Raw genomic sequence first — 19,346 nt, forward strand, 5'->3', positions numbered from 1 at the left:
CCTGCGGGCACCCTGTTTTGCAATTTAATCAATTCAAGCATCAAATGAGATCCAAAATTCATACAAATTGGTACCTGCACTTATTATCACCCTAAAATTAAATTGGAATCATAAAAATATATTTTTAACATTATTCCAATTCAAAAATTACATTAAAACTCTAAAATATGCTATTTTTACCCGCGAGCACATACCCATTTCAATGTCAGACCTGACTCAGGGGTCAATCTACCATGGAAATTCTTGAAATTTTACAGAGAAATAGTAGACAAAAAAACAAAGAATATTCCTTTTACATATTGGAAAAATCATCTTTGGTTAGGGAGATATCATTAAGGCAATCTGGACTTAAATTTAACGAATATAAAATTGATTAAAACAGGTACTTCTGATTGCAAATACAGAAAAAAATAGCAGACTTCATAAAAAATTTCTGATATTTTATAAGTGAATAATAGATAGATAATAAATCAACTTCCCTTTTTACAGATCATGAATCAAATCTACGGTTAAGGATCTATGATCAACACAAGTTAAACTAAGGTGTTAGTAAGTCATAACAAGTTTTAAAACATAGATTTGACTTTCTGACAGAGCAAAATATCAAATAGAGACAAAAAATTATGAAACTTTTACAGTAAATATCTTATATTAACACAAAGCCACTGCATTTTACAGATCTTGAATTAAACATCAGATGAAAGAAATATCACATCTACAAGTTATACTTGAATTTGAACAACGATTTTAATCAACAAAAATCCTGATTCGAATTTGTATTTTTCCAATAGGGTTCCCAAATCCCAAAACCTGTGATTTTTTCACAAAGAGCCAATAACATATCCTTGTATCACATATAAAACAATCAGCAATTTCTAACAAAGATTTAAATGCGAAATAACATGCTTTGTACAGATCTAGAATTAAAAAACATGAAAATCCAATAAAACACTAAAAAAATATGATTTAACAATGAAAAACAATAAAAAATATCTAAACAGCAAAACTAAATTTAATTTAATGCTGAAACACATGCAATGAACACTAATATAATAAAAAAATAAATAAAACACAGGGAATCCATGGCTGAATTTTTTTCACCTTTTAAAACATGGATTTAATCCATTTAACGGATAAATCTCATGTTTCTTCGGTTAAGAACATGAAAAACAATAGCATAAACAATTCTAATGGTTTAGAAACATGAAAAACAGCATAGAATAGGGTTAGATTATCTTCTTGGATTGAGCTTGAGGTTCTTGAGGTTGAATCCATGGTTAAAACCACGAATGAGATGGTGCCAATGGTTTAATTTATTAAAAGAAACAAAGAAAACTAATAAAATCATGAAAAGCCATTAAGGAACTCACCTTGGGGGCTGTAGCTGCAATGGAGAAGATGGAGTGCTGGAAAGAGGAGAGAGAAGCTCCAAGAATCCAAAAGGAGAAGAATAGGGGGTCGACCCCCCCTATGGACTCTTTATATAGAATTTTTTCTTTGGGTTTAATTTAAAAGTTAAAAAAAAATGGACTCTAAAGGGGGGGGGGCGATTTTTCCTAATTAGACCCTAATTAACCTAAGACTCCTAATCCCATTAAAATAACTCCAAATGTGGCACCACCTCCTGTGGACCCACATTGGTTTTTTTTTTTTAATTCCAATTTAAAGCTGTAAAACAATAGTTAAAACAAACAAAGTTAAAATGGTTTTTCAAAATAGATTTTGACTCTCCTAAATCCCTAAACTAGCTAAGACATCGACTAGCACCTAGTCTAACCCTGACTTCTTCAAATATGGCACCATCCCGAGTGGGCCCCACTTGAATTTTCAAAAACGATTTTAAAGCTTGAAAATGAGAGGTTTTTCAAAAGAGATTCAAAAAGTAAATTTAGATTTTGAAAGTTTTGAAATGACACGAAGTTCTGACTGAGTCAGGACTCCTCCTGATATGGCACCAACTGAGTGGGCCCCACATCAGAGTTTTGAAATTTTGAAATAAATACTGAAAATGGCTTTAAAAAAAAGGGCTAAAATCAACAAATGGAAATCACAGGTTTGAAAATAGAGTTCTAAGCGAACTGGAACTCTAGACTAGAGTCCTAAACCAACTAGGACTCTGAATTTTTAGAGTTTTGAAATCCAAATGAGAAGGTTTTTGAAAGATTTTATCAGAACTGGTAAAAATAAGTTAAAAATGCAGTCAGGGTTAGAGTCCTAACTCAACCGAAACTCTGAAATAGAGTTCTGAATCAACTGGGACTCTGCAAAATGATCTAATTTTTGAAAAACAAATAAAAAAAATGAAAATGGAAGTAAAAACAGACTTCAGAACAAAATCCTGACTGGATTAGGACTCTGGGACAGAGTCCTGATCGGACTAAAACTCTAGATTTTTTTTTTGGTATTTTCGGAAAAACAAATGAAGGAACTTGTGAAAACAGTGAAAACAATAACAAATGTTGAAATCAAAACAGAGTTATGATCCAACTGGGACTCTGGGGACATAGTCCTAATTGAACTAGGACTCTCAGATTTTTGGATTTTCTAAAAAATAATTGATGGGATTTTGAAAAACAAGTGAAAACAAGATAGAATTGAAGTTTGGTTCAGAGTCCTGATCTCATTAGGACTTTGAAGAGGAGTTCTAATTCGACTAGGACTTTGAAATTTTTTGGTTTTCTAAGAAGTAAATGGTGAGATTTAAACAAAGCTTTTGAAAACCATTGAAAATAAAGTGAGAAAACAAACTTTGGATAGAATCTTGATTCGATCAGGACTCTGGGATAAAGTCCTAATTCGATCAAGACACTGGGATAAAATCCCAAAATTTTTGAAATTTCATAGTAAAGGTGTAACAATTTTGAAATTTAGAAAGATAAATAAGGAGATTTTGGAAAGATTATCTCACAAGTGAAATCAGGGTCAGAGTCCTGATCCAACTGGGACTCTTCAAACAGAGTCCTGGTTCAACCAAAACTCTGAATTTTTGACTTCTCTTTGAAAGATTTGGTTAAAAACAAGCAGAATAACGATGAAAGATAGAGTCTTGATTCGATTAAGACTCTGAGAAAGAGTCCTAATTCGATTGGGACTCTAGAATTTTGGCCAAAAACAAAGAATTTTGATAGGTTTTCTCAAAACTAGGTAAAAAGGGTAATAAAAATAGAGTTTTTATTCGACTAAGACTTTGGAAAAAGAGTCCTAATCCAACTAGGATTCTAGAAAAAGAGTCCTGATTGGACTGAGACTCTAAAATTTTGGCTAAAATAACAAGAATGGTCAAGGGATATGTTTATATCTGGTTTAAAATCAGAATGGAGTTTTGAAAAGGTTCAAAAAGATGAGAATATAGAGTCCTGATCCAACTAGGACTCTGAAATTTTTGATAAATAAAGGAATCCAGAAGTGACACCACCTAAATGAGCCTCATCTGAGAATTAAAATCAATTAAAATTGAGTTTAAAATGAATCCAGATTATTTTCTGGAGGAAACATTTCGAAATATAAGATCCTGGGGTTTGGCAAATAGCAAGAATATCGACTTAAAACCCAGGTTTTGAAATTGATTTCAAAAAAAGAGTTTTAAAACTCGAATCTGGATTAATATTTTGAAAACAAGAGTTCTGAATCTCGACTATGAGATGCAATGATATGCAATGCAATGAAATGACATGTCAAATGCATACAGTGATATGCAATGACACATGAAATGTAAACACTAAATAAGAGTAAAAATTTGGGATGTTTACAGATGCCCCTCTTTGCTACTAAGCCGGTTGGAAGCCGAGCTTAGTAGTAAAGAAAAACACACCAAATTTGGACTAAAAAAATACCCCAGTTAAGAGAATCTGACTGGGTATTAAAGAATTGGCTCCAACGATAATGACAAATATGGAATGGAGAATAAAGAAGAAGATTCATTTTGTAAAAATGAAGTTCAAGTTTTTACCCTTAACCTGGATGGGACGAAAAATACCTCGTGTAAGAACAAGATTTATGCTTAACCCTTAACCTAAAAGGAGACGATACCTCGTGGAAAAATGAGGTTCAAGCTTAACCCTTAACCTGAAAGGGGACAATAAACAAAAATCCTTAAATGAAGAAGCCATGATGGGACCTTCGAATTTTTCATAATAAATCCGAGAGGGGTTTGCAAAAGGAAGAAAGGGGGGTCCCCTAAAGCTTGAAAAGGGATTGATCTTGGACGTCTAATTACTAAGACTGAATGACTTTTAAAACAGATGACCTTTTGCAGAAAATTCAACTTTAACCCTTAACTTGAATGGGAACTGTCTATGGTGGGACAGTGGGGAGCACAGGGAAGTGTGTGAATCTGAGAGCTCAGGCACTCATATCAAAACAAGAAGGGAAGGATCTTGGACAACTCCCGTCATCCGATCCTAAAAAGGATAAAAACAATGTCTGGATATATCAAAATAGATATCAAGCTCTCACTTCATGTCAAGATAACTTGAAAAGATTGCCAATAAGATAAAAATTATGATTGATTCAAAAATAATTGAAATGTAAGTATACTTATATGAAAAATATTCCTTCTTTTTGCCTAGAGTATTACCTCCATCTGGACTTAACTTCTTAAAATCAAGATTCGAATTCAAATTACTTGCACTTGACTTTTCTTTCAAGAAGACTATCAATTTCCTTGATATGAATGGAAAATAAAGAATTCTCATTGTGAAAGCAATTGGTGAAAGGATATTGATAAAAAAATTTCATAAAATTAAAGAAGATTCTTGGCAAGTTCGGCAGTTTGATATCCTGGGATTCTTTTCTCAGAATGGTCTTTCTACACTTTTTTAACAGAATTAGAGCTTTTTGGGTTTTTGGGGAATTTATTACATCATCCTTCATTTTGGAGATGTCCTAGCTTTTCTCTTTTTTGGAAGGGTACATTACAAACTCCTTCATCTTGGAGATGTTTCGATCCTTCTTTGCCTCAGGGATTATATTGACAATATTGGCCCATTGGTTGGTAGTCTCTTGATGATAACGAAAATTAAATATCTTTTAGTGTTTGTCGGGAGGTTCATCGCATTCGCCTTCAACTTGGTGGTGATCTAAACTTTTTCTAAAAGGATCCGTCACAAACTCCTTCATCTCGAAGATGATCCAAATCTTCTTTGGCCCTGGGGGGCTAACTCACATAATTCATCTTCAACTTGACGATAATTGAGAGATCCCTTTTGCAGATATTTAATTGCAGCTTAAATGATTGAGGAGATATGAAAATTGAGTGGATTTTTCTATATCACCCAGGATATTTCGACTGCCTTATTTCAACAAGAATGATCTTTAAAAATGTGCCATTGACTGCGATCAATATCAATCACTTATGGCTTTGCAACAACATTAAATTTTCTTTTCTAGCCTTATCGAGGATTTATTCTTCATCCCTTCGGTTGATCAATAGAAAGAATTTGAATTTTAAATCCTTCTTCGCAAAAGCTTCGCTCTTTTAGAAGTAATACTGAAGGTAACTTGAGGTAATTCTTTTGTGCAATAAAATATTTTTTAGATTAACAACTATTTTTCATGACAAATTGGCAAAATATTCTTGGAATCCTTGGTGAAAAAAATCGCTTGAGGTCTAAATGACACATCCACAACTAGATTCTCCTCTCCTTTCTCCAAAGGAGAGACTCAGGCTTGACCCTTACCTGAACGGGTAACAAAAGATACTCCTCTCTTCTCTAAATATGAGGTGTTTGCAAAAGGAACTTTCGAAGAGAAATAAAGTTTTCGTCAAAACACCCTATTTCTAGACTTCTCTTATGGAAAGGGGGTCGCTAACAAAGGTTGGAAAAGATATCATAGAAGAGCGAGTCCATCACACTCTTCCTGGAAAAAGGGTCCTTGATGACGGGGTGGCCTAACAAAAGACATTTATGGTTACAAGGAGAACAAGCTTCTGTCGAAACTCTCCATAGAAAAAGGGTTCCTTGTGTGACAATAAAGATTGTTTTGCAAACTGTTCATGAAACACGAGTCCCTTCAAACTCTCCCTAGAAAAAAGGGTTCAACAAACAAACAATAAAGACATGCGAAAAGAACGAGCTTCCTCGAACTCTCCCTGGAAAAAGGGTCCCTCGCAAGAGAAATGATTGATAATTGATTTTGAGCTAGTTGATGGACGAATTCAACACAAAGGTCGAATCTTGAAAGACAATACTTGTCGGATGCGACCCGAAGGTTGGAAAGATATGATTGACTTTGATAGAATCTGTTAACCCAAAGGTTTCGCTTGCTAAAAATTGATGACTGGAGGTCTGACTAACAAAATAGATGACCTGAAGGTATGCTTAACAGACTGGGGTGACCCAAGGGTCTGACAATGATTGTTTGGTTTGCAGATCTGAAGATTAACATTGAGTCTGAACCCCAATGCGAGATTTGTGTTGCAACCAGTATCAAGACCAAACTTTGACAAAGTACCAGTACGAGCACTTGATTTTAAAAGACCGCCAGCATGAGCACTGGATTCTAAAAGATTATCAGTACGAGCACTAGATTCTAAAAGATTACCAGTACGAGCATTGGATTTTTAAAAGATTACCAGTACGAGCACTGAATTTTTAAAAGATTACCAGTATGAGCACTAAATTTTAAAAGACTACCAGTACGAGCACTGGATTTTAAAAGATTACCAATACGATCACTGGATTCTAAAAGATTACCAGTATGAGCACTGGATTTTTAAAAGATTACCAGTACGAACACTGGATTTTACAAGATTACCAGTACGAGCACTAGATTTTAAAAGACTACCAGTACGAGCACTGAATTTTAAAAGATTACTAGTACGAGCACTAGATTTTAAAAGATTACCAGTACGAGCATTGGTTTTTAAAAGATTACCAGTACGAGCACTAGATTTTAAAAGACTACCAGTACGAGTACTGGATTTTAAAAGATTACTCGTTAGTTGTGATGGGAGATTTTCAATCTTCACCTTCACAAAGACTCGGACAGTTGATCAGGATCTCTGAATTTGTCTCTTATCCCGAATGAAATTTGATGCGAATGCAAAATGGATGTTAGCAAATGCAAACACATGTGAATAAACGTGAATGTATGCGAATAAGTGAATGATGAAAGATTTTGTTTGATCCTGCCTGCATACAGTGTATTTTGACTAAAAGATGAATTTTATATAAAAAAATGCCCCAGTGTAGTCTGGGAAAAGAAAGGTTCTGGTAAAAGAATAATTGATCATTTATTGGAAGGGAATTTATTGAAGGATACAAAAGGTAGATTAGAAGTTTTCTAAGTATAGAATTTCTTTAAATGTCGGGCATTGATAGGATCGGGTAATTCTACCCATCTGCGTTAATCAGATGATATGAATTGTGTGGTAACGCTTCTTTGACTACGTAGGGCCCCTCCTAGTTTGGTGACCATTTGTCGCGCGGGCGGTGCTTGAGATGAGTGATTGACCTAAGAACCAAATCATTGACTCAGAATCTTCTTTCAATGACTGACTTGGCATACTGCATAGCTATCCTTTGACGATAAGACTGAGCATGATTTGCTGTTTTGAGTCTTTTCTCATCGAGTAGATCAAGTTGTACCAATCTTTGCTGTTGATACTGATCGAGTGGTAGCTCTAGAAGAGATGCAAAATTTAAGGGCGGATTTCTGAACATGAAGAGACAATACCACCTTAGTTCCATAAACAAGTTATGAAGGAGTTGCATTGGTCAAAGTCTGAACGGTGGTCCGATATGCCCACAATGATTCATTGATCTTCTCATGCCAATCACGACGTGTCTCCAAAGTTTGTTCCAGGATTTGAATCAAAATTTTATTGGTGGCCTCTGCCTGACCATTCCCTTGGGGATAGCATGGAGCTGAAAAATGATGATGAATTCTGAATTTCGAACAAAAGGTCTTCATTCTCTCATTCTTGAAATGAGTATCATTATCTGAAACAATATCATGCGGTATACTGAAACGACAAAAAATATTCTTGTGAATAAATGAGATCACATGCCGGCCCTCTATTGTGCGTAGAGTGACAACTTCCACCCATTTAGTAAAGTATTCTGTTGCGGCAAGAAAGTATTTATTGTCATTTGAAGCAGAAGGGGTTATGGGACCTACGACATCGAAGGCCCACATAAAGAACGACCATGGAGAGACGACATATTGTAAATATGTTGTTGGTGTATGAATAAAAAGTTCATGTATCTAACACTGAACACACTTTTTTACAAAACGATAGCAGTCTTGCTGCATGGTTTTCCAATGCCCAAATGATTTGCTTAACAAGAGTTTGGTAACCGACATGGCTATCACAAATGCCTTTGTGCGCTTCTCGAATGACTTCCTCAACTTCTTCTTTGTCTAGGCACTTAAAATACTCAGAACTGAACCCACGACGATAAAGAACATCGGCAAGAATAAAATAACGAGCAGACATGCGTTCAATTGCTTTTTGTTCCTTCTTCGACAATTCTGATGGAAGATTACCAGTTTCAATGAAATTTTTGATATCTTGATACCAAGGCTTCTTCTTTTGTTCCGCCTAGTTGACTTGCTTTATAGGAATGAAGGCAGGTTGGTCAAGTCTGCCAATTTCAAAAAAATGATAGGATTCTCCATCTTTGAAAGACAAAATGGATCCTAGGTTGGCCAAACCGTCAGCTACTTGATTAAACTTTCTTTTGATATGAAAAAGCTAGAATTCATCAAAATTGTCGATGAGGGCTAAAATGATCTTTTGATAAGCAAGCAATTTCTGGTCCTTTACCTGCCATTCGGCTTTGACTTGGCTGACGACGAGCAATGAGTCATCGAAGGAGTGCATCCTCTTAACATTGAAATCTTGTAGAATTCTCAGACCTTGTATTAAAGCTTCATACTCGGCCATATTATGAGTACACTGGAAATCGAGTTTGAGAGAGAAAGGGATCATCTCCTTCTCTGGCGATATTAACTAGATTCTGACTCCTATGCCCGACATGTTTTTGAACCCATCAACGAATAGATTCCAAACTAGAGATTGCTAGATATTATGGATGCGCTCATCAGGGAAATCATCTTCGACTTTCACTTCTTCTGATAAAGGAAAATCAACTAGCTGGTCGGCAATAGCCTTGCCTTTAATTGATTGCTGAGAGATGTATTCCAAGTCATACTGCATTAATAGAACTTGCCATTTGGCAATCCGTCGACTGAGAAACGGCTGCTAGAGAATATACTTGAGAGGATTAAGTTTTGAGAGAATCTTGACTTCTGATGCTAACAAGTAATGTCTCAACTTTTGACACATCCAAACCAATGCTAGGCATGTCTTTTCTATCTAAGAATACTTCTTCTCATAGTCAATAAAAGTCTTACTCACATAGTAAATGGCATGTTCTATCAGACTGCCTTCTTCATATTGCGCTAGGAATCCGTCGCAAGCTACTTGATTAACATAAATATATAGCAAAAGGGGTTTCCCCAATTTTGCCGGTTTTAAGACAGGAGGGTTGAGAAGATACTTTTTGATACGCTCAAATGATTGCTCACACTCTGGCCCCCATTTGAACTTCACACCTTTTATGAGTAAGTGATTGAAAGGCTCACATCTCATGGCAAAATTGGATATGAATCGTCGAATTGATTGCATACGTCCCTGAAGGCTACGCAATTCTTTGAGAGTAGTCGGGGGTGACATATCAATGATGGCCTTTGCCTTAACAGAATTCACTTCTATTCCCCTTTTGCTAACCAAAAAGCCCAATAATTTGCCTGACTTGACTCCAAAAACACATTTTTGAGGGTTGAGCATTAGCTTGTAAAGAATGAGCCGCTTAAAAACTTGACTGAGAGCATCAATATGATCTTCTTCTTCCTTAGATTTGACTATGATGTTGTCAACATATGCATCCATGATCTTATGCATCTGATCATGGAAGATGGCAGCCATCGCGCGTTGATAGGTTGCTCCGGCATTCTTAAGTTCAAATGGCATAACCGTGTAACAGAAAGTACCCCATGGCGTGGTGAAGGATGTCTTGGATTGGTCACGAGCGGCCAGTTTGATTTGATTATATCCGGATTATCCATCCATGAAGGGGAACATGACATGACCCACTGTGTTATCGATTAGGAGGTAAATGTTTGGGAGTGAATAGTCATCCTTTAAAGTAGCTTTGTTGAGATCACGAAAGTCGATACAGATCCAAAATTTGTCATTCTTCTTAAGAACTGCTATAATATTTGCCAACCAATCGGGATAATCAATTGCTCGAATGAATCCTGCTTTAAGCAAATCCTCAAGTCCTTCCTTGACCTGTTGCTCGATTCGAGGATCCATCTTTCTCAACTTTTGCTTAACTGGTTTTGCATCGGGTTTTAGGACGAGGCGATGTTCTACCAATTTATGATCTAAACCGAGCATATTCTCGTAAGTCCATGCGAACACTTCTTGGTATTGTTTGAGAAAGTCTATGAGCCTTTCTTTCTCATCTGCGCTCAGACCAGTGTCGATTTTAAGAATCTTCGGACTATCCTCTGAACCAATATTGATGTCTTCAGTTGGGTCCTGAACTAGAGTCGATGGCTCATCTTGCTTCTGAATCGCTGCAAACTCAGGCAATTCTTGAAGAGATGAATCAAATTTTGTAGCTTCTTTTGACTGCTTTGTGACTTTACTGTCCCCAGTTCTTGCCTTGACCTGATAAATGTTTGCAGACTTTGACACAATTGCTGGATTGATGACTAGTCTCCTTATTGATTGTGAAGACATTCTGAAAATTTGAAAAGGAGTAACATTTTTAGATAAGATTGGCTTATCATGAAACAAATCGCGTGAAACGGAAAGGCTAAATGACAGTGATTTTTAAAGACAAATTATAGAGGATGAAGGATGGCATCCCAATAGACAAGAGAAATTGATAACTTTATTGAAGATTGAAATGATGACATAAGGGGATAAAATGAAATGGGACATCGTCCCTACAAATTGCAAGAATTAAATAACTTAAGTAGAAAAAGAATGATAGCGAATGCTCTTAATGGGTCCCCTTGATGAAGACAGTATCCTTATGAGATCTGTTGCCCATGAATCCCAACCCTGCTCTATACAGGTGTTGATCCGGGATTACTGGCTCTAGTCGGCCATCTCCATTCTTGCCTAGGCCTTTGAAAGATTAATAGTCGTGTTTCAGTAGAAGATCAAATCTTTTCTTGACTTTTATGAACTTTGGGAATAATGGATGATCTCTGAAAGTACTATAATCAAGATGACCTCCGATTTTGAAGAAATGTGGTCCTTGCCATCAGACCATTGTTGCAGTATGCTTCGTCTCTGATGTTGCCTCTAGCTTCAACATCTCGAGGCTTTCACTGAGAATAACTTCTTCGCTCTCCCTAATGCTAGGAATATCAGCAGTATAGGTCGGCCGGAAAACCATAGGCTGAGGCAGCCTTTCTTCTGGGTCTTCCCCCAGGACAGTAGTAATCATGTCTCCCTTAGACCATTTGATGCACTAGTGTAGGGTGGATGGCACTGCATTGGCATTATGAATCCACGTTCGCTCCAATAGAAGATTATATGTTGGCCGCACATTGACAATGTGGAAAAACACTGTGTGAATAGAGTAGTTGATAAATATTTCCAAGAAAATCTTGCCCCTTGTTGTCTGTCCATGATTATTGAATCCGTAAATGGTGATTGGATCTGGTGCATATTCTTCATCTTTTATACCCAAAGCCTTGGCGGTCATTTCAGGGCAGATGTTGAGGCTACTGCCTCCATCTACGAGCACGTGGGGTACAGTCATCCCCCTGGTTTGAACGACAATGTACAGAGCATTGTTATGAAATGCATGGTGCTTGGGTAAATCTTCATTAGAAAATGTTATGGGAGCATTGGTCATGGCTTGATTAACGATCTGGGCCATGTCTTTGAGGGTGATGCCTGGCTTAACCATGATTTTTTGCAGTAAATCATCTAGGACTTGCTGATGCTTGGGAGAAGCATGCGCCAATTCAAGGATCGAGATATTTGAGAGAGCAGTAATCGGTCTTCGCATTGTATCCACCTTCTCCTCTGATGCTTTATCTTTTTCAGATATTGATTTGATGAAGCTTTTAGAGAACGACGATATTCTTTTGGCTACTTCCGAAGATAACCCAGCAGGCTCTCTTGAGTCTTTTAGCTTGCTAAAAGCTGAAACGAGGTCCATCTTTCGAGCATTAGACTGAGCCTTATGTAATACTAACACCTGGTGTTGAATATCAATATCATTGTTGGGGCATGGTGGATGTGATCTTGTGGCTGAAATAGATGATCAGATATCGCTATGGTTGAATGCTGAAGGAAGGGCTGATTTAATATTCCCATTTTCTCATCTTCGGCACCTTCTACTAGCAGGGTTTTATCGATATAATCTTATATGATGTTTTTTAGAACGAAACAGTTCTCGGTATCATGTCCCACTGTTCGGTGGAACTTGCAGAATCTGTCCTTCATTTTACCCATAACCACTGGTGGATCAGCTACCCTTGGAAGCTTAATCATGTCACTGTCGAGCATATATTCTAACACCGTTTTGAGGGACTGGTCCAGGAGAGTAAACTTGCGATTATAACTCCACCCTTCACGCTTTGGCTTTTCCTAAGGTCTCGATCCCTGTTTAAGAGTTTGTTGTGATTGTATTCCATACTGATAAATTGATTTGTCTTTCTAATTATTTTTGTTGGGGTTTGAACCCCCTGACCCATAAGTGTGATCTTTCTCATTTCCCTTATGTTGATTTTTATTGTTATTAGCAGAGTAGGTGAAATGGGCTTTTTTCTTAGATTTCTGCTGACTATTGCCCTTGGTGAAGGTGAAACCCTCGTAGGATCCATTTTCCATACTCAACTCGAGCCATTCGGCTCGTTTTGTTAGCTCAATAAAAGTTTTTGATGGTGAGGTGAAAATCAATCCCCTTAGGGGTTGTGAAAAGTTGCTCAAAATCAAGGGCAATGCATGTCCTTCTGATATTGGATCGCGCATCTTGTTACAAGCGGATCTCCACCTGTGAATAAAATCCCTGGCTTTCTCATTTTCCTTTTGTTTCAGACTGCAGAGGTGGTTGAGGGTCGGGAGTGCCTCAACATTGAATAAGAAACGCTCGATGAAAAAATTTAGCACCTTGTTAAATTCTTTTAATTTCATGGGGTTAATGTGTTTTGAGTACCACTTGGTTGTGATACCTTCTAAACTACGGAAGAAATAAAGAAATAAGGCTCGATTGTTCCTCCTAAACCTGGAACATTTTGTGAAGAAAAGGGCAAGATGTGCTTTTGGATCACCCAAACCATCAAATTTGATAAATTTTCTAGAGAGGTTATCGAGATTGTCATCCCCATCCAATCCGTCGTAGAAATCTTCACTTGTAAAGACCTTCTTGCCCTTGTCACGAGCTTGAAGGTCCTTGACCATCTTAACCACGTCTTTGAGTTATGGCTGCGTAGGATCATCGACGAATTGATTCCTGGATATGTAAGCAGACCCCTGTCCTTGAGTCAACTTTCTAACTGCCTGCTGGGTTTCATATTCCTCATCGGTACCATCCGCTGACTCTGTTTCATCGAATGTTTCCTCACGATGATTCTACTTCTTTGGGATTTTCACATTCTTTTTCACTGTTCGGCCCCTGACCTTTTTCTTAATGTGGGTTTTTCCTGAACTGGCCCCTATTTCTTCAGATAATAACTTCCTCAGCATTCTTTGAAATAACAAATACATTTGTGGGCCGATGTCATCATTGGCTTGCTGACTTTCATTTTCGATAGATCGTGAAAAGGTCATTTCTTATACTGAGGCTGACAGAAAACTGATAAGCTGGACTGGTGCGATTTTCTTGTCGGACCTTGTCTGAACCATGTAAGGATGCAAGTGCTCGCTGTAGGGCAAAACTGAGGGTTAGCTACTGAAAATGGTTTTGAATATGAAACATTTGTTGGATATCTAGTAGACAATTTGAAAGATGTCCCATTACTAGGGACTGAGTCATCGCTGGAATCTCGACAATTGCGCTACTATTCTTTGCAAAATAAACAACTAAAAATGCGCCTTGTTACCTAGTTGAGATCGTCAAACCATGATAGAATGAAAAATGGAGAGAATTTTATTGAAGAAAGCATGATTTAATAATAAACTTAACATAAAGGAGGGCGACAAACAATTTTCCACCACTCCTGATAATCATTGGACACTCGAGGACCCAGAAAAAGAGTAAGGTTTACAAAGGAATCCAAGCTATATTTGGCAGAATGGTATGCTCTGGACCACTGTGTTGATGCGAGATCGAACTCTGGCATGATCCCTGAAAGTAGGAGAGCTTCTACACGTTTCTGCCTCTGAGAAAACTGCCTGACGCAACGCTCTGGATGGTAATATGTGCAGAAGAATGGGCCAAGTAGCCTGAACTGCTTGTCGTATGCATAAGTATATCTGGGAGGTGATTCCTAATGATCAAAGTAGTCCCACACGACCTCTTTCTCTTAGAGATTGTCGATCAAGAACCAATATCATGCAACTAGAAGGAGTTTTTCACCATTGTATCTAAATGAACTGGCTCTGGTTGGCACATGCCGGAGGAACTAGGACTGCAAGGCATAAATGCACCCTTCGACTAGAATTGATTCTCCGAGTGTAAAACGGGTTAACTTTTTGTACAGAAAAGTGAGTGCGGCTAGGGTTATGGAGAGGCTGCTGGTCTATCGACTTCCCCATCTTTGCAAGAGCTGAACTATCCTGATATCCATGTAGTTTTGTTCGTCTGGAAAGAAAGTCAATCCTACTGTACATAAGACCATCGCATGCTGAATTCTCTCCCGAGCTGTTCGGGATAAGGAACTGACTTCCACAAATGCGCCATATTGTTTATAGATTTCGAGCAGGTTCACATATTCATTTTCATTCTCCTCGATCAGTAGCCAAGACTTACGTCCTGTCATGCGGGCTAAAGCATCTCGGGGATTCATACCCTTGACATTGATTAAGAATTGTTTCTCCAATGGATCTCCTGGATGACCGGCTGGATCGGGCAATCCCATAATTTTTGAAAATTCATCCATCAACAAAGTCACTTCTCCCTTTGGGGACCAGAAAGTACAAGTGCATGGATTCCACCGCTCTGCTAGTTCATGGACCAAATTGTCGTTGACTGTGTGTTTTTCCACTGCAGATGCCAGTTTTAACCCACAATCGCTCAAATGGTTCAGAAACATACAAGAGAAGTTCTTGAGCCATGAATAATACCACCGCGGAATGAAGGATCCAGTGCTGAGAGTTCGATGTTCAGAAATACCTTGTCGCACCTCATAGGAGATGTGACCCTCAGGAAAGACTGAATCAAGTTGACCGAATGCCATCAGACTGAGAAACATGGAAAATTGGAATAATACTTAGGAAAATACAAGGATTTTGAAAAAGATGCAGGCAGGATAAAAAAAAGCTGAAAATTTGAGATCCAGAAGGATGAAAGGATGAAAAATCACCTCAAGTTTTGAAGAAAATAGAGGAGAATTTGGAAAATCGTCCAGGGTTTCGAGAAAATACAAAGGAGGGTTTCATAAATTAGAAAATGAGGTACTTGAAAAATCGTCCAATATTTTGAAAAAATTAGAAAAACATAACAAAATAAGATGAAAAATGAATACACCACATCCTGCACAAACAATTATGCACATACAACATTCCCTAAAAGCTGACTCTAGATGCACAAGTTTTGAAATGGTTGTAGGACCCTAGTCCTGACTCTAAGCTCAGATCAACTGCATCCAATCATGATATGCCTATATACTCGAGTCAAGGCCCGATGTACGTGGCATAAAATGAATTTCTCTGATTCATATTTTTCAACATCCTTGAGCGTCTACCGATATACGTTGGACTATGGCCCTTGGTACGTGGCAGAGGGGTTTTGTTATCATCGCAAAATCCCCCCCCCCCCCTCTGCGAGAATGAGATAAACGATTCTGCGAGTCAAACTCGACCAAAGTTTTGAAAATTGGTTTTGAAAATTACTCACCTCTATTTTGAAAATTTGCAGAAAAATTCCATGGAATGGGATCCGCCTGTCGATACGAGGTTCAACTGTTTCTGGCGCCTTTACTAGGGGTAATCAAACCAAGAATCAAATGTGCGCTTTAACTTGACTCAAATATCCAAATCATGCTCTATTTTCCTAGAATGCACAGAGAATCAAACATATGCTATAAAATTTTGAAAAGATGCAAATTTGAGAAATATGATGTTTGCTTGGAAAATTGAAATGTACTTGGAAAATGCTTGAGAAAGTGCTTTGAAAATGGAATTCTTGGAAAAATCAATGAATTTCATTGGAAATCAGAAATTTGCATTGGAAAATGAATTCTCAGAAAAACTTGAACTTTGGGAAAATCAATTTTGAGATTTGGATTGCTTTTCTGAGGAAATGGATTTGAGAATCTTGAGAAAATTAGGAAATTCATTGGAAAATGATTTTTGAAATGGAAAATGAAAACTCTGAGAAAATTGATTTTTGAAATCGGAATAGCTTTTTCTAAGAAAATCAATTTCTGAATAGGATTTGAGAATTCTGGAAAAATCAATTTCAGAAGTAATTCAAAGTTTTTGAGAAAATCAATTTTGGGATTTTAAAATGAAATTGAGAATGTGGAAATCTTGGGAAATCATAATTTGAACTTGGAAAATACTTTGAAATCTCATGTGAAAATTCAGAATTCTAAGAAAATCAAATCTTGAGAAAGACTTAGAAATTCTTAGGAAAATTGATTTTTCGGAAATAGAATTGGAACATGATTTTGAAAATGATGCAAATTGAATGAATGAATATGAATTTGAAAGATAATTCTTTAAGGAATTAGGATTTTTTTTTGAAATTTTGAGAAAATGCAGTGCATTTTTTAAATTAGCCTAAGAGTGTAGGCTGAATGTGGCTAATACGAAGATCATAAATCTAGGTTTTCTTCGTATTCTGACTATGGTCATAAATACGAATCCCACCAAGTTTATAAACTCCATAAGAGCTTGTGCACGTGTCATTCGTGTCAACCATAGTGGATTTGGGAGAAATATGCATGAATGATGATGATGCACAAATTACACGTTATCTTAACATGTTTTCACTGCATAAATGCATCATCTATAAGTTAAGAGCATACACTTAGGTGCATAATGATGTTAGGATGCTCTGGTTCGAATTTCATCAAAATCAGAGTCAATTTGAAAAAAATTAATGCATTTACAGTGTAACGGGTCAACCTTCGGAGCAGAATTGAGAGATCTGGATCTAGGCGCCCATTTGGATCCTGGATTTGGGTCAAATTACATGGATTCAACCCAGCTCCAGCCCATTTGAGTTTTTCATAAAATATTTTCCAAAACCCCCCTGTAGAAAGAGGCACCCAGTAAATATTTTGCTTTTAAACCTATTTTTGTAAAATGCCTGAAATAGCCAAAATCGTGAAAAGGGGTGAGGGATGCCCATTCCAGTTTGTCTTTGCTTTGGTATTTGTGCCCTAGGGGCACGATTCTAACTCCAGCCCCCTTCTCAACCCTCACCTCCTTCCATCTCCATTGAAGCCATGAATCAAAGCTTGAGATCCAAGCCTTCATTCTTGACTCTCTTTCAAACCTTTTCAGTTCTTAATCTCCCTTGTTGGTTAATCATTTTGTGGCTGTGTTTTGCAGGTGCAGCAGAGGTGGGAAACATCTTTTCTCGTGTGGAAGTGCGAAACACTCCAACGAGAAGGGCCAGCTCTACCTCCATCCGGTCTTCTACGCCCCCCGATCGAGAATCGGTTCACACTTCATCTTCGGTGGATTTCCAACATGTTGCAGCTGTAGGACATGGTACCATGGTGTATTTCCAGCATCAACGAGGTTCCAAACGGTGCGAAGCCAAGCAAAGTCCGCTCTCTTCTCCCCCTCAGTCGTCGGATCGCCCTGGAGGTTGGTTCTCTCATCCCTTTCTTCTAGTTAAAACCTATCATGTGCGTGAGTTAGGTGTTGCATATTTTCTGTATTTTTTGTCAGACTTAGTGTAGAAAGTGTCATGCATAAACCAGCATGTAGAATGTTTAGGGGTTGGGTTTATTAAAAATAATGTTTTTCATCCAACGTTGGCATGTTTTGGTTGTGTGCGTGTGTATGAAATGAGATTTCTGTAGGTCTGCTTGTTCCTCATGTTCGTCCATTATTGATTAGTTATGAGTGTGTTTTAGACATGTAAGATTGTGTAGATTTTCTACTAGTTGAGGTCATTGTGATTTCTTAGTATTTGATTGATTTTTATAAATAGCGTGTTATGTGGTTGTCTTAATTCATTAGTTAAATTAGCTATAGTCTTTTTCTGTAGATCAGTAGTGTATATCAGTTAGTGTAATAGGTTTTATTTGCTATGTGGATTTAGGAAATGTTACTATTGCATTAGGCTTAGTCGATTGATGAATTTCTATGTGTTCTTAATAGTCGATTGTAGTAGAATCTTCCTTAACGTTTTTCTGTTTTTGATTTTTGTTTCAGCATGTCATGTTTTACTTAATTAGTTCATAGCATAATAGCTAGATTCTTTTAGTGATTCATAGTTTTAATATTCCAGTTTTTATCGTATGTAATGTAGATCTTGCTTAGAGTAATAGTTCCATATGAATTAGTTGTTATTTTAGTGTAGAGTTAATCTTAGGTTTTGTTCAATTCGTGTGTTGCTAAAATTCTGTAGGTACAGTAGGTTAATGTTTGATTTAATTTAGATGTCATTCCATGTTAATTAGTATACTTTTATTTAATCAATTCGTAATGTAATTAGCTAATTCGAGTGTTATGTAGTCATTAACTTTAGGTGTTTCAAGTATTTTTGTTCTCTTTTATGTCCTTTTGATTAAACATGTATAGGTTAATTTAGTTGGATTAATCTTAGCATAGCTTAGTTATTTAGTTAATTAATGTAGATTGGGTAAGGGCATTTGAGTCTTTATTATTGGAACACGATTTGGTATGAAGAGGCACCTCCTCCAAATTCGTGAAGTGCAATTAAGGAGAGCTCTATTTTCCATCCAAGTCATAAATGACTTCTCTTTTCCAATGTGGAAACTCTTTGGAATTCCAAAGACTTTTTAAAGAGGTTTACACAATTTTTGGAAACCCTTTGGAATTCCAAAGATCCTTCTAAAGGTATCTACACGAGTTTTGGGCAAGATTTGAAATTCCAAATGTTCATTTAAAGCCAACCCAAAAATGCGTGTAATGTTTTGGGAAACGTTTTCAAAAAGTATTTAATGATTTTAATGAAACCATGAAAATCGTGTAGGGACCATTAGTTGGACGGTTTTGAAGG

The sequence above is a fragment of the Nuphar pumila genome, chromosome 9 (assembly GCF_984573655.1).
Source record: "Nuphar pumila chromosome 9, dmNupPumi1.hap1.1, whole genome shotgun sequence".
Taxonomy (NCBI): Eukaryota; Viridiplantae; Streptophyta; class Magnoliopsida; order Nymphaeales; family Nymphaeaceae; genus Nuphar; species Nuphar pumila.